The 15,980-nt window shown below is 32.9% G+C and overlaps 1 protein-coding gene across 4 annotated transcripts in view; it reads right to left on the bottom strand.

Moving 5' to 3' along the window:
* LOC150097180 (RNA binding protein fox-1 homolog 2-like) overlaps positions 1-15,980 on the bottom strand; it is a 678,934-nt gene that overhangs the window by 465,553 nt on the left and 197,401 nt on the right. Inside the window, exon 1 of one of the 4 annotated variants that reach the window (XM_090406840.1) lies at positions 1,480-2,072. The exons of the other annotated variants lie outside the window; for them this stretch is intronic. The gene's annotated coding sequence lies outside the window, so the exon portion shown is untranslated. Of the gene's footprint in view, positions 1-1,479; positions 2,073-15,980 lie in introns of those variants that run through there. 4 annotated transcript variants of the gene reach the window in all.

Raw genomic sequence — 15,980 nt, 5'->3', positions numbered from 1 at the left:
TGTCTCTGTACAAAGCGGAACTTCGATTCAAGCATGGCTTTGATGTGTATGTAGCCAACTTAATCGGTAATAAGCCATTAAGCCTAACATGCTAAGAGAGATGAAGACCGAAGTATATTTCAATCTTATCATATTCAATTACAATATAGAAGTGATAAAATTCGGCATATTTTCATGTGGGATACCCAAAACATAAAGAAACTCAATATCTAAATTTTATTACGGTGCGTAAATCAATATAATAATAATATAATTTTACTTGCATATATTTTAAATATTATAATTTAAAGTTATTATAAATATAGAATACATCGTTAAATTTAATATTTTGTATTATATATCAAAATTAAAATATGTTTCGAGGTTACTTTTATGTCAATCCCTCAATTCCAAAAACGTTCGTCAATCTACAGCACATTAAAGTGTGTGGTTATTCAGAAACTCCGTTCTAGAGATGGACGATACTCACAAGACTTTTCCAAACATTCCTGCCTACGTCTGTACATTGAAGAGCGGATATGTTACTAAGCCAAGCAAAGACTGGTATACTGTTCGATTATTACTGCCTCACGAGATAGAAGCTAACCGAGTAGTTATTTCAGATAACAATCTTGAAGTGGAATGTGGAAAGATGGAGAATTTAACTTTTAGGTGGCTCAGTTATGTGTACTGTTTTACTCTTTTATAGATGTTTTAATTTTGACATACAATAAAATATATCAACTTTAACGATGTATTCTATATTTGTAATAACTTGAAAGTATAATATTTAAAATATAACTAAGTAAAATTGTATTATCATTATATTGAATTATACACCATAATAAAATTTAGATATTGAGTGTCTTTCAGTAGTCTTAAAGGCTTTTTATTTTTTTTAAGTGATGCGTCACTTTCAAATTCTTACGTATTAACCATGTTGATTTTGTGTAATTAATCCATAATTCCTGAATCACCAATTAAAAAAATTGAGGAATTCTGAGAAAAAAAAATCAAATAATTTTTATTGCATATGTTGTCATAAATAAGTCTGATATTATAATTATTAAATACGGTTTTATCGAAGGAGTAAAACTTTCTTGGTTAATTGATTGGGACCCATGTGCTTAACAAACTTAAATGAAGTTAGAAAATAATTTCGATGTTCGAGTTTCTAAACAGCTTTCCAAACACATGTGTGGAGTTACAGTGTTGTAAACTAATTATGAATGGCCTCTCTAATTGGATCCTTGTTACAACAATATTCGCTAACAATTGCTGTTCGGTTACCATGGTTTCAAACTACGTGCGAAAGATTTGTACATTTATGCAAACACTTGTTCGTGCCAATTATTTCCGGTGATTTTAACGACTTGGAAACAAAACATAAAATAATCTCCGAACATATAAAGCATGCCTTTTAACAACAAACGCACAAAGAAACACAAAAAGCCTTTAACACATTGGTTCATTCAAACTACAACTGGTTCAGTCACTTACCCTGCTTAGGCGTGGAAGGATGAGGGGTAGACAGCTCGGCGCAAGCGCCACACCACCGCACACAGTGGCCAAAGTATGATACCGCGGAAGAGGCGGTGGGGGAAGGCGAACACCGGCAGCTTGTGATGTCGCCAGCCTTCAGTATGTTTGGACTTCTTCAAACGTGGCTTCACCCAGTCCGATCGTGGGGGGCTCGCTTCGTCGGTACGGAGATGACGGACACAAAGCCTGCTCTGGCGTCGGGGGTTCAGCAGTGCCTTTTTTTACGAACACATCACGCACACACAGCCTTTGTTCTGGAGATGAGGGAGCCACGGGAGGGGGGAAAAGGATGTCTACGGAGATGTACGGACGCTTGTTAGACGCATACGGCTTCGAAGTACCTTCACGGTAAGCACCAAAGATCGCTGCCTGCTCGCCGACGCTATCCCGTCGAATAGGACCGCTTTGAAGGAGTCAAAAGAGAACGAATCTGCCAACACCGTTCGTGTGTTCGCCCAGCGAGTTCTGTTTACTGTTCTGACGGGAGTTGCACCGGCGGAGTGCACGCGAGAGAGTCGATCGATACGACTTGGCGATAGGCAGCGTCTGATGTCAGCGAGTAGGGGAGGGGAGGAGTGGGAATCACCGAAAGCATTGCGAGAGGAGGGTGGAGAGGCGGAGGGACGCTCAAGACATCGTAGTCGACGCTGAAATCACAGACGCACTAAAGGAATCCGATGGAGCAACTCCATCGAAAACCCTCACCATTTGACTGCAGTAATCGTGAAAACACGTTCCCCACAGGGTCAACAGATACTGCGGTATAGCACGAGGCTTCATTGCCAATCGTTGATCCCATCAAATCCTTTACATTTTAACTGAGAATCTCATGCTTTGAAGTCCACGTAAGCCAATATTTTTTTATGTTAATACCACACACCAAAGACTGTTATCGTGGCTGGTGCGGGATAGCCAAGCAAGGACTATAAAAATATCGACTGTAATAGCTCTTCAACTTAAAAAAAGAAAAAAAAAAACGTTTATTTATACTTAGCCTTTATTTTGATTTCGGTCAATAATTATGTGTAATCATATTCATTGTAATAGTAATATTTTTTTTTAAACATTTTAACCTTTTTTTTCAATCTTCCCAAATTTTTACTTATATTTTTCTCCACTTCTTAATTTATTTAATGTAATAGCTACTTTTTAAAATATATTAAGAATTTTAAAAAAGTAAAAATCAAATATATTAAGTTTCTTTTAGTTTTTAAACGTTTTGAGAAAAAAAATTATAAACGTTTTAACATTTTATTCATTTTATTTATTAAATTTTTGATTTATTTTTAATATTTAAAAATTTTAATTTTATTTTTAAAATTTTTATTTTTTGTTATAAAATTTTAATTTTATTTTCTGAATATTTAAATTTTTTTAGCACTTCAATTTAATGTTTTATTTTTAACAATTAATTTTTACTATTTTAACATGTTTATTTTATTTTTTAAATTTATTTTTGTTGTGTAATTTTTATTATTTTTTTGGTTTTATTTTTTAAAATATTTAAATTTAATTTTTTATTTTTAGCATTTAAAAATTTTTATTTTAACATATTTAAAACGTTTGCTATTTTTTATGTATTAATTTGCATAATTGATTTATGATTTTTTTTACAGTTTGTCGATTCTTTACAAGTTGTCAACCTACAGCATAGCTTTTTCTCTCGATGGACGAGAGAAAGCATTTATTTATAATATTTATTATTTATATTTTTAATTGATAATTATTTATAAATAACATTTATTTTATTCTCTTTTTAATATCCTGTACTTTTATTCCCTTCCTCTTCCTTCTTATTCTGGTATACATCTTAAGAAGCTGTAAAGGAGAAACTACTAAAGTGGGGAAACTACTACTACTTAGTGGCAGTGCACTCTGAAAAGCATTAAATCTTGTCATCTTCTTGGTCAGTTTTCTTCTACTAGATCCACTTTAGTGTGTAATCCATTACCGTCCTACACTAACTTATAATCCAAATCCTCAGACTCAGTCATTTTATTTCTGTTAACGATAAGATCTCTTCACAATTTTTTATTCGTTACGTCCGAAAAATTTTTAATTCTTATTTCCAGAACTTCCTGACGAAAATATATTTTTTTATATTCATTTCCTTGTTATTATATTATAATATAATATAATATAATATAATATAATATAATATAATATAATATAATATAATATAATACCTGAATTGAGAATTAAATATTTCCATTTCCAGAACTTCGTGACGAAAATATATATTTTTTTATATTCATTTCCTTGAATTGAGAATTAAATATTCCTGAATTTTAGATTTAGATTTCATTTTAGATTTTCTATTTTAAATTTTAAAATTACTTATATTTTTAGGTGTCTTTTTGTTTACTTAATTTAGTTTAGTTTTGATCAATTATTATTTAATTAAATAAATAATTTATAAATATTATTTCATTTTATTTATTATGCTATAGAAATATTTTAATTATGTTGGAAATATGCATTTTTATTAATTAAGAATTATTTGTGCCCATCAATGCTATCCTTGAAATATAGACTAACTACGGTAACTATAATATAAATATAGAATGATATTTAGATAGTTCAATGTATTTTATGTATGCATTTAAATAATTAATTTTACTTATTGCAAATTATTTATTGAAAAAATAAATATAAAATGAATGTTTTCTCCTTGGATTTACTTTACGTTTTAGTAAAACTTCGTTTATATTTAAAAAAAAAAAAGAAATCAAATTTAATTTTGTTAAATGTAAATCTTATTACACCTTACCATTAATAATATATCGTTTTACCTTATAACAGACATTTATACCTTCTAATTCTTGATACCAAAGAATTTGGATAATTATCTTTAGCAAAGCAAATTAGCTTGTCAACTATTTCGGCTTCACGCTACAATAAAATTACGTTGCCTGTAGATGGCGCTCTGTCTAGATAATTGTGACATGACTCATCTCTACTTCAAGGGTCATTTACGGTTCATTCTGCAATTGTAGCGGAACTGTACAGGTTTGTCGAATGACACGTGGTTGCCCGGTCCTTACAACAAGCAGACTGCTCTCTTTCCATTTACAACCGAATGCGAGTCGCTATTTAGGCTAATAGGATAATATCTCCAACTGAGGATGTGAAAAGCGTGTATTGTTAAGCAGAATATGTTGGACACCAACACGGTAAAATCGATGATTTTTATAGGTACAAGGTAGCTTAGCTAAAACAAAAAACGACTAGTTTTGTACCCGGTTACAAAGATGTAGCGATCAATAGCTCGCCTAACATGCCTTATGAGCGGGTTTTTTTAAAGAATTATACACATTTTTGTTTAGCTAATAAAGAAAATTCGACGTTCGTATACAAAAAAATAATTTATATAGTTCTATGCAAATTAACAGGAATTTGAGTTTATCTAGATTTTAAAAAATTTGATATTTTGCCCTTTTTAACATACTTTTGGTTTGTTAGTAGAATTAAACATATTCGATTCTCGTGATAACAGCAAATCAAATTAGTGACTGTAGATGGCGTGGTGTGTAATTGGTGCATTGTGACGTATGTAAATTGAGTCTTAAAGTCGTGTAAATGGTGAATAAGACCCAATTTGGATGAGAATGTTGGTGATTTTTCCTTCCTATACCCAAGCAATTTTTTTTCTTGCCATAGACGCATAATATCACATCCATCTTTATCAAAGAAACAAAACCATATTATTGTATGAACCATTGGCGCAAATTAAAGTAAAAATATAAACATAACACATGAACTTAATTGGAAAAATATTTTTAGATATTCATAAACAACTCAACAAGAAATATTAATTTGATCCATCCCCCTCCTATGTTATTTTATGAATAAGAAATAAAAGAAAAAAAATCATCTGTTCTCTTTCTCAGATAATATCACTTACTTTTTTTGGTCCTGGCCAAGAAATATGTATTTTAATCAAACAGAAGAAAAGCCGAATGCATGGAACAGATTTAATTAAGCCTAGCTAATCTACATAATTAACAAATTAGTTACCAAGCAAGTTTATTTCATACTGAATCTCTTTTTCCGCCGCTAGCGATTTTCAACTTATTACTAATTTCTTACCAAAACATACGATCAATAAAACATCACATATTAGCAAAATTCGCCGCGGGTGGTAACCAAAGAAACATATGTTTCTTATTATGCTGAGTTATGAAGTACGATTCGTCGTAGAAATTGTTTAATACCAAATGGCATTCCGATTTCATCTCAAAAGTTAATTTGAAAGAGTTTGGCTATTATGGTGCACATAAAGCACTCGTTTGTATGTAACTAACATAGAACTGTTGGTCAAAAACCTTGCATGCAATACCAAAATGAAAAAAAAAAAGTTTATTGAGATATCTTTCAAAGTATACTAAAGCTTTTTTTGATGATATTTATCTTTTATAGTTTTATTCTCTTTAAAGAGTATCACGTACCCCTTGGCATGTCTCTAGTGGTCATCTCTTTACTCTTCGACCCACCTAAGATATCCAGGGACTAGAAAAATCGATACCGTGAACTTCAACTTACAAAAGTCATTGGATACGACCTTACCTTGATCAACGGGGGTCAGGTTTTCTTACAACTCGAAACTGAACTAGGTGACGTGAGAGGAATAGTGGAACGGATCTATAGAGAGAGAGAGAGAGAGAGAGAGAGAGAGAGAGAGAGATCAAGAAAGCTAAAACTAACACTGAAGATTCTACTTCTTAGTAGAACCAGCTTTAACTGCAATATAATTAGCAAATCTCTCTCTCTACCCTGAATGGTGGATATTTGAAAAACGAATTCATTGCCAACTATGTGGAGGATTTTCTCCTTAATATATTTATTAACTTGCAGGCTGGATTGATTCCGTAAGTGAGCTTCACGGTAGACATAAATATGCATTGTTCTTATAAAAGATAAATGAGTAGTTTGTACAAAGAAAAAAATGCGAAAGAGGTTTGCTGATCAGCAGATAGAAATGTGTTTTAAGGTTGGAAGTGGATAAAAATTGACAAGAAACGTACTTGTGTCTGCACTTCTGACTTTAGCCAGTGGCAAAATATTTGACTTGTTAACACTTTGTTATGCAAATATTTAAAGTAGTCAAAAAAAGGGGGGGGGGATGAAACGTCTGTTTTTTAGATGATCAATGGTATTGACAAAAAAGGAGTTGATTGAAATACCCCAGGGAAGATAACGTATTAAATATGCTAAGAATTTCTTATTTAATAACCACAGAAAGAAATTAAAAAAAAAACGAAGAATAAAGAGAAAAAATGAATGTTAAATGATGGAAGGACACAGCATTGATTAAGACGACTTAAGCCATTGGTAGGATGGCTGAAGTCTAGAAGAAAATATAATTAAGTCCTTTAAATAAACCTTGAAAGGCTTCACTGCTGGTGAATTTTTTATTCTGTCTATTATATGATAGATGAAATAATTGCCGTCAAATTCGAATGGCTGTCCATTGATGGATTCAAACTATCACGCATTTTTCTACTTATCTCGTGCTATTTATACCAAAAAGATAAATCACTCCGGTCCGGACACAAGCAAAAAGCATCATCTATAAGTCAACAGCAAAGGTATCAAATTTTTCCATACCCATGACGTCATAATTGTCCCCATCACCACAATGAAATACACAAGAAGAAATCCCATCTATGAGGAGGTTTCATGAAGGTTGGCGCATCAGGCAACTCAGTTATGCCAAGGAAGGATAAGAACTGCAATATAAAGCTTTATTTTATTTTATTTATTTATGATAATTAAAAAAAAAAGTATTTCAAAGATACTTATCTATTGAAGGATGGAAAAGGCAACAAAATATTTGCAAATCGGGGTAAGCCTGTATTTCCAATACAGACTTACTCCGACTTACAAGGCAGCGAATCACTACCTTCCCCTCCCCCCCCCCTCTCACTTGTAGATGAATGCAATGGTTTAATGCGTTTTTAAGAAGTCATATATGCGCGTAAATACATCAAAGATTTATTTATGCATGCAAAGGAAGAAAGTTCTTCTGAATATCATGGTTTAAGCAGGACAACCAGTTTCATCATCAATCCACACCGTTAAAAGTTTTTCCATCTCGTCAATAGGATTGTCACATTTACGATAACCAGGGTAGTTCTTTTCATTTCACTTACGACTTTATCTTTGTTCCATAAAGCTATAACAACAGTTGTGAAAGGTTAATTTACCCCGGTCTTCTCATAGTGTTCGATATATCACTCACTAACACAAGACCGATTCTCCAAACTTAAATAAGCAATCTCTAATTTATATATACAAAAAAAAATAAGAATAAAACTGTATTAAAATTTCCTTTAAATATTTGAGTATTTTTTAATTAATAAATTATTTAATAAGATTTTTGAATACACCTTTATTTTATTTATATATATTTTATAAATCAAAGCTTCATAAGAAGGGTGTGAGTTTAGCTCCTCAATAGGAGTTACTGCTAATATTTTCAAAGAAAACAGACAGGATTGCACAAACCAATACGGAAAAATAAATAGAATATGTAATAGAAAATATTCATTTTTAAAATTTTCAATTTAATAATATTAGTATGTAATGTAATAGAAATTTAGTAGGCTAATAGGAAGGGTGCTTCATCAGTACAGTGCAATGCCAGAGTAATGCTTATGAATCTTAACCTAGCTTAACGTGAGAAATAAGAACTGAGCCTTTGATTGCAATTCTGTATAAACTATTTAAAAAAAGATTATCAGAAGTAAGAAAAAATAAAAAGAAACGTATCTCATAATTAAAAACTTTATGACGATTCCTAAAAATGTCCCATTGCTATGTTATATTTTCTTTAACTTTATTTATTTTTTCTAGTTGGTCAAATTCGTTGTCAGAGCATTGTGAGACAGCCACAAGTTTTATCTGTGACGTCACCTTCAAATCGAAACCAGATCAACGATGACAGTTGTTAGAGTCTTTAAGAATGCTGACATCGATTGAATGCAGGGCGCGTTCTTCAATATCAAGCCTTTCTCTCTCTCTATGCTAGCATTTGCTTTAATTGCAAAAAATATTCGTATTTGACAATCTCCAGGTATTTACTGTCTTCAGCTTAACAACGCATCTGCGAACCACAACACGAAAACCAGCACTTAAACTGCGTTTTGTTACACTAAAATCAGACGACACATCAACATTGACTATTGGATACGCGCGCGCGCGCACACACTGATCGATGAAACACCTCGGATGGAACTGGCAGGATGACATGCATTACCGCAAGCTGTGAAACTTGAGAAAGAGACAGACAGATGCGAATTCCAAGCGACATTGCTCTAACAGAGAAGGAAGAATGCATTACGTGACCAAAAAAAGTGGTGGGAATTCCAAAAAAAAAACTATGACAAAGTGCCAAATTTTATTTCTCAAAAGATGCTAATTTAAATGCTTAAAGAAAGCCTTCCCCGCCTCCAGTTTGAGCACATAATTCTAGTTAAAAATCTACAAAACGAATTTTGACAACCACTTCTATTCTATATTTTATTTATTTACTTTTTACTTTCATTAAATTAGAATAAACGGAAAATTTCGCAATAAACCCAATATTTCCTATGATAAAAGCAATTTAAAAATAAATATATGATAGAATACTTGGTGCATAATAAAAATACCTTTTGTTTAGAGTTTTATCTTAATATTTTGAAATGTACTAAAATTTCTTTAATTAAATAATAAATACTATATAATTTTATTTATATCTTGTTTATATTTTATTTATTTATTTATAACAAAACATTTAAGTGTCAAATTAAAACTTGAATACCAACATTCTTGGTCAAACGGAAAACCATCATACATTTTTCTTACTCATAAGTGAAGTTAAATTGTAAACATGTTAGGTAAAAATATTTTTAAGTTGGTTATATTAGAATACTTTCTCGTTCAAATAATGCCCAATAACTGGGACGATTCGTTAAAAGGGAAGTGCATTGCATGCCCACTACATATATTAAAGTAATGCAGCATACACCAAACTGAGTCACATAAAAAGCCTCCAGCAACGCAATAAACACATCTATAAAGGCGAGAAAGTATAGAAATTCATCTAAAAAAGTTTGAAAAATATAAAAATACATCTATTTCAGAAAAAAATTCTTAATATACCTAAGCAAAATTGAAAAAAAAAAAAAAAAAAAGTTGAACCTAATAGAGTATAATTAATTTTACATCGTATAGTTTGAAATAAATCTATTGAAAGAATGCGCATATTTTTGAATGTATTATACATTTTGATGAGGTTATTCAGATTCGTTTTTAAAAGAGGAGTGGATAGAGAAAAAAAAAATGGATGTGAATTGGACCGTTATTTCAAAATCAATACCCTCCCCCCCCCCCAAAAAAAAGGGAGAGGAGATGGAAAGGTTTCTAATTTTTAAAATTTATGGTTGCAATTTTGCTGGAAATCATGAAAAAAGAATAAACTAGTAAAGTAATATCAGGAGAAAATTAGATGGTAGTTTATTCCTTCCTTCCTACAGCTTTATGCCGTTCTCGTTCCATGTTTAGTCTCTAATTCCGGATTATGTAAATAAATAAATAATAAATCTCTACCTGTCCACAGTATTCATACGCTATATGTTATAACCTTTCGTAGGTGGTAGTGATATTTAAAAAACTCACCTATGTTTAATCTTGTCAGAACGACTTTCTATTATGAAAATAACACAAGACGAATTCCCCAAAACTAAATAAGCAATCTTTAATTTATATACAAAATACAATAAATACATAAAACCGTATTAAAGATTTCTTCAAATATTTGAATCTTTTTTAAATAATAAATTATTTAATAATATTTTCGGATACACCTTTATTTTATTTGTATACATTTTATAAATCAAAGCTTTATAAGAAGGAAGCGCATTTTGCTGAACGAATAAGAGTTACTGGTAATTTTCTATCAGGATTAAACAAACCAATATGGAAAAAGAAATAGAATATCGAACATGTAATAGAAAATATTCATTTTTAACACTTTTGTCTCCCGAAATTGTTGATAAATAAGCTTTATACAATTTATATATACGCCCACATTTATGTTTACTGAAAACACCTAGGCAATTTCATTACTTTATTCTGCATGTTATATCACATCCAAGTCTTACAGACTTTTCTAAACAGCGCAATCATTTGTAAATAACAACCTAGAAAATAAGATTCATGAAATGTTGAAGTTCTGAACCAGCAGTAGCATAGCAGACGTTTCATGCATTCACATACAAAAATAAACATCCAAACGGAAAATCAAACACTTCCTATCTAGCTGGAAATAGAACTCGAATGCTTCGGTAGTAGCACATCGTAGCCTTTGTGGACCGACCTATTGAGCTTCTCGTGAGCACTTCAAAGCACAGTGATTGGCCCGTGCAGCACAAGCTGCCATAAAAGAAGTGTTGATTCAAAGAAAACATATTGACATTGGACCATGGTTGGATGGCTTGGAGAAACGGTGAAATATCTCTGCAAATAACGTGAGGGACACGAAATACAGAAGCTGTTACATGGGGACACATCTCATGGACGGACACCTTACCCCCCATCGCAACTTCCGCAATAACTTGCATCTTCGGTAAACAAATCCAAGCATACAAACACCTCACGGAGGCAAATACAACAGAAATATTTGAAAACTACGGCATACTTTTTTTTTTTGTAATAGTAGGATTTTTAAAGAGGAAAAATAAACAAAGTAAAGGTCAGAAATATATTATATTGGAATCTTAATTACCCATTGAATTAGTTTCATAATTCTAAAATTTTTTTCATTGCTCCACTGATCTACCATACCCAGTGGTTGTCATAGCAACGACTATATGAATTATAATTGAGATTCTATCCATAAAATGGCATTTATCGGTATTTGGTTATACCGTAAAAGAACTATAATCGATTAAATAAAAGAGTAGACCTGCTAAGTTATTGCAAATAAATTCATAATTTTATAAATAATACGATGGAAAGTTATATAAGCTTTTCAAAATGTTTGGTTAATTTGAAAAATAAAGATTCCTACAAGGCATTTTGTAAGTACGTAGGCTGTTCAATAAGTAATAAGACTATATTTATACAGAAAGCAGATTACCTTTCATCGTCATCATTTACATGGTCTTTTTCGAAGTAACTACTGTGAGACGCGATGCATTTGTCCCAACGTTGCGTCCACTTCATAAGCACATGTGAGAGTCCGTTTTTTGAGAGTTCTTTCAAAACCGCCTCCGCAGCTTTTACAATGTTTTAGTGCTTTCGAAATGTCGGCCTCTTAGTGGTTTCTTGAGCTGAGGAAACAGCCAGAAATCGCACGGTGCGTGATCAGGACTGTATGGAGGGTGTGGTAGGATATCTGTGTTGTTCTTCTGCAAAACGTCCACTACACAACCAGCAATATGTGGCCTTGCATTATCGTGGTGCAATAAGAAACCATTCTTCACCAATGGACGCTTCCTTTTGACGTGCTTGATGATAATCACTGCTGTGTTGATCATTGTTGAACAGCCCACGTACATCTCTTATTTATTAATATGATATAATCCATGTTATAATAATTATAAAGCAGCTAAATTTGTGTAAGGCTTTCATTAATATTAATATTAAGTAATAACAATTACCCTATTTCTTTGTAAAGAATATAATAGTAAGATATATATTAACAAATACTTAAATGCATATTGTTATTATTTATGAAAATGAATGACAATATAACGAGTTTTGAAGTACACCTTTTATTTATTAATATACTTAATGCTGAAAAGGGGAGTAAATACGCATTGCATTTTGGAACCCCTGACATCCGTTCTCTCCTTCATGACCATGCCGAAAAGTTCTTCAGCAAGGCACATTCTCATCCTAATCCACTAATCAGACAAGTTTCCAGTTATAGTGAACATGACTATCAAAAACACAAAAGACCCAAGGCAATCCTGCTTTCAGCAGAACAGAGCTAACTCCATATTGACAAAGTGCGAGCATAAGTCTCACAACCTCCCCCATCAAGCTTCTCCACACAGATAAAGGGGAAAATAAAAAGCATTTTATGCTTCACCCAGCAAGCCAGTAACGTTGTTGTTGTTGTTATTGAGTCGTTTATTGGAAATATTGAAAACATATAGAGCCCTTTTTAGGACTTCCAGGGTAACAAATGGCAATGCTGAACCAAGGAAGTTAACTGAGGTTCGGCTGTTGCTGTTATCCTGGGTGATGAGTTTTTGAGTTCGCTCTCTTAAGGTTTTTGCCTTAAGGGAGCACTTTGAGTCTCCGGGGAAGGTGTTCTCCGGCACGGCCCGCTGAGGGGTTATTGTCGGTGAATTATTTTCCTCGGAATTTGAGCGGTTCTGCTCAGTCGCGGAGCTAGGACGGGGAGCCCGTCACTATGTGGAACCAACGCTGAGACATGGACGGTCTTTCGCCCACTATGGAGTGGCCTAGAGATCGTCCGATTTTTTGAGATTTTACCCTTTACTTACTAATCAGGGTAACAAATGGCAATGTGGTAGCCAATGAAGTTTTAACTGAGGCTCGGCTATTGCCGTTACCCAGCCATGACTAGAGCTTTTAGCTCAATAACATCCCATCCACACAGATTTTCTTCATTCAGATGATGGGATAAAGTGTCAAGGACGTAGTCCATCGCCCAGTTCTTTTAAGAACTTTAAGAAGAGTCATTTATTCATGTCAAGGTGGAAAACTGATCGACCGTGAGATGCGGTGATTAATACCCCTGGAGGGTAACGGATGGCAATGCTGTAGCCAATGAAGTTCTAACTGAGGCTCGGCTGTTGCAGTTACCCTCCTGCCATGATCAGAGCTTTAATAGCTCAATAACACTTTATCCTTACACTTTCCTCTACAGGTAACGGGGAATAGATTCATATTAATATTAGTACGGTGGACTTATTCGTTTTTGTAGCAACAGGCGAAGTAAAAATTTATCATTTTAAATAATAATGCATTAGCATTATTATTTGAAATCATTTAATTACGATTTCCTATTTGCACTTTATGATTATGCTCTGACATTGTTTCGCAATTATAATAATATACTAATAATTATTATATACCAAAGATTTTGCAAGTGCTATGATTGTTGGTGCCAGTGCAATTTTTTATTCTCTCAATTAATAAGTGATTGATGTTTTTTGCAATTATTCAACTAACTGAAATGTTTCCGCCATCTACGGTTGACGCATACTGTTTCTAATATTGCATTCTTGATGTTTACTGCAAGAAGTGTACCACAAATAATTAGCCGACCGCTACCGTTGGTGTTTACAAGGACAAAATTTAATCCCGAGGGAATAATCCCATTATATCTTCGCTCTGCTATAGCACGACGAAAAGGTCTCACTCCTTGGGGGCCCCGCGAGTTTGCGTCTTCTGTAATAACATTCCCCACAATCCGCATGCCACTGCTGCCAGTTGGCTTCGTAAAATCCCAGACCTTATTTTATCGAACCATTACCGCTCTGCGTTGTTTTCTGGTGCGTGTAACGATCCCCTAGACAGATATTGTTGTGTTCCTTCGTCACCGGGAGCTCTTACGAAAGTTGACTAATGGACTTGCTTTTTTGCTGTCTTTGTGTGCCGTAGGTCATGTTTTCTGTCTTCTTTGCTGTCATAATTGCGTTCTCGATTTCCTCTCGCACTTTTAATTCGATGAGTTATAAAAACTGTAAGAAGTTACTTTTTTTCTCTCATAAAAAAGTTCTCCCAGAAATCAAACTTAAAAAATAATAATAATAATAAGCAGAATAAAATTGCCCTAGTAACCTAAGCAATCATATTCAACAATCAAGGTGATCATTCGTTAACAGGTGTTTCGCAGTTACCATAGTAACCTGTATATCTTAAGTGTTTGATATATACGATGATGCAAATAACATATTTGCCACAACAGTTTTCTTTATTGTTGCCATGGTAACTCTCTACTTAATGGATTATTCTTAAATTCACTATCTTTTTTTTTTTATCATTTCCATTTTCAAAAGAATTCCGTCAAGATTCCTTCCCGATTTTTGTAATAAGAAGTGGGTGATTTCAAACAATGATGTTCGAACATTATTGTTATTGTTCCTTACTGCTTCGAGGTGGTTGCCAATGGCAACAGGTGAAATTATCACTCACTTCAATTAACACGTAAGTATTAACAATTGACCATAGTCGATGATGTAAGTATCATTAACAATAGTCTATTTCATTATTTCTATGACAACCTTATACGTAACAATTAGAAGGGATGATGTGATGTATTCTTGAGTATGATGGACTTGCTTATTAGCTTCTGTAGCAACAGGTGAAGTAACAATTGATCATTTTCATCAGTTTAAATCACTATTTAAGAGTAATGGTTGCTACTGGTAACAGTGTCATAGATGACACTTAAAATTTTCTATTTAAATGCAGTAAAAGTCTAATTTAAGTACTTCACATAAGAAATACGTTTTTAAGAGTACAGTATTTTTGCGGACTCATTATGGCGAAGTTCAACAATTTTGAAGTATTTTTTTGATTGTTTCGGTTTTGGTAATTTTCAACAAGTACGTTGATTGACATTTCAATTTCAAACAAACATTGTTGCAATATACACAGTTATTGAAAACCAATTTAATAACTCTATTTGTTGTTTAATTTGGGCAATTGTCATCTTTCCAGATGCTTATTCGGTTATAATGAACATTCGTTATAACAATATTTTTTCCAACATTTTGAAGTCAATTATCATAAATTTCTATTGGGCAACAAAATATTTTATTGCATTATATGGAATGTTTGCGATACTCGAAGCGGTTAACAAACACAATTTTTTTTTTTTTTTCCATTCCATTTTATTTTACGCTCCAGTAGCAGAGAAGCAACCCGAAAGCCACCAAATCAGAAATGATCGATCCTAAACGTAATCCAGTGGCTGAGTAACGAAGGTTGAATAGGGGGGGGGGGTCGGTTTAATTATGATAGATCTTCTTACTGTTGGGAGACCTAATTATAGACTTCGTGTTAGGGGGACGTCCACTATTGTACTAGAATTTGGACGACATTCCTACTGATTCATCAAGGGAGCTGCTCTTTACAATACGGCAGATCGTAAAATCTGTACGGTGGGATGTTTAATCGAATCCTGACCGCTTCTCTCAAAAAAAAAAAAAAAAAAAAAAAAAAAAAAAAAAAAAAAAAATCGAAATAACAACAGAGGAACTCCATTTTTAAAATTAGAAGCGAATGTTTTGTAATCAATATCTGATTACGGACAGCTAAGACGGGTGATGTTATCTTATCTGCAATATTCTCGTTTCCAGTTGTTAAATACAACTTCGGTGTTATCTTTTGATGGAGGGATGTCTTCTACTCGGACAATGAAAAGAAAATTTTAATCTCTTCAAGAAGGAGAAAATCTACAATTTCTTTTTACTCTTCTAACCCCGTGCGAT

Source organism: Typopeltis vanoorti, chromosome 17 (genome assembly GCF_054136105.1).
Source record: "Typopeltis vanoorti isolate ZY-2024b chromosome 17, IOZ_Tvanoo_1.0, whole genome shotgun sequence".
In the NCBI taxonomy this organism is placed as follows: Eukaryota; Metazoa; Arthropoda; class Arachnida; order Uropygi; family Thelyphonidae; genus Typopeltis; species Typopeltis vanoorti.
Note: the sequence above shows the minus strand (reverse complement) of the source record. Positions and strands in the feature narration are given on the sequence as shown.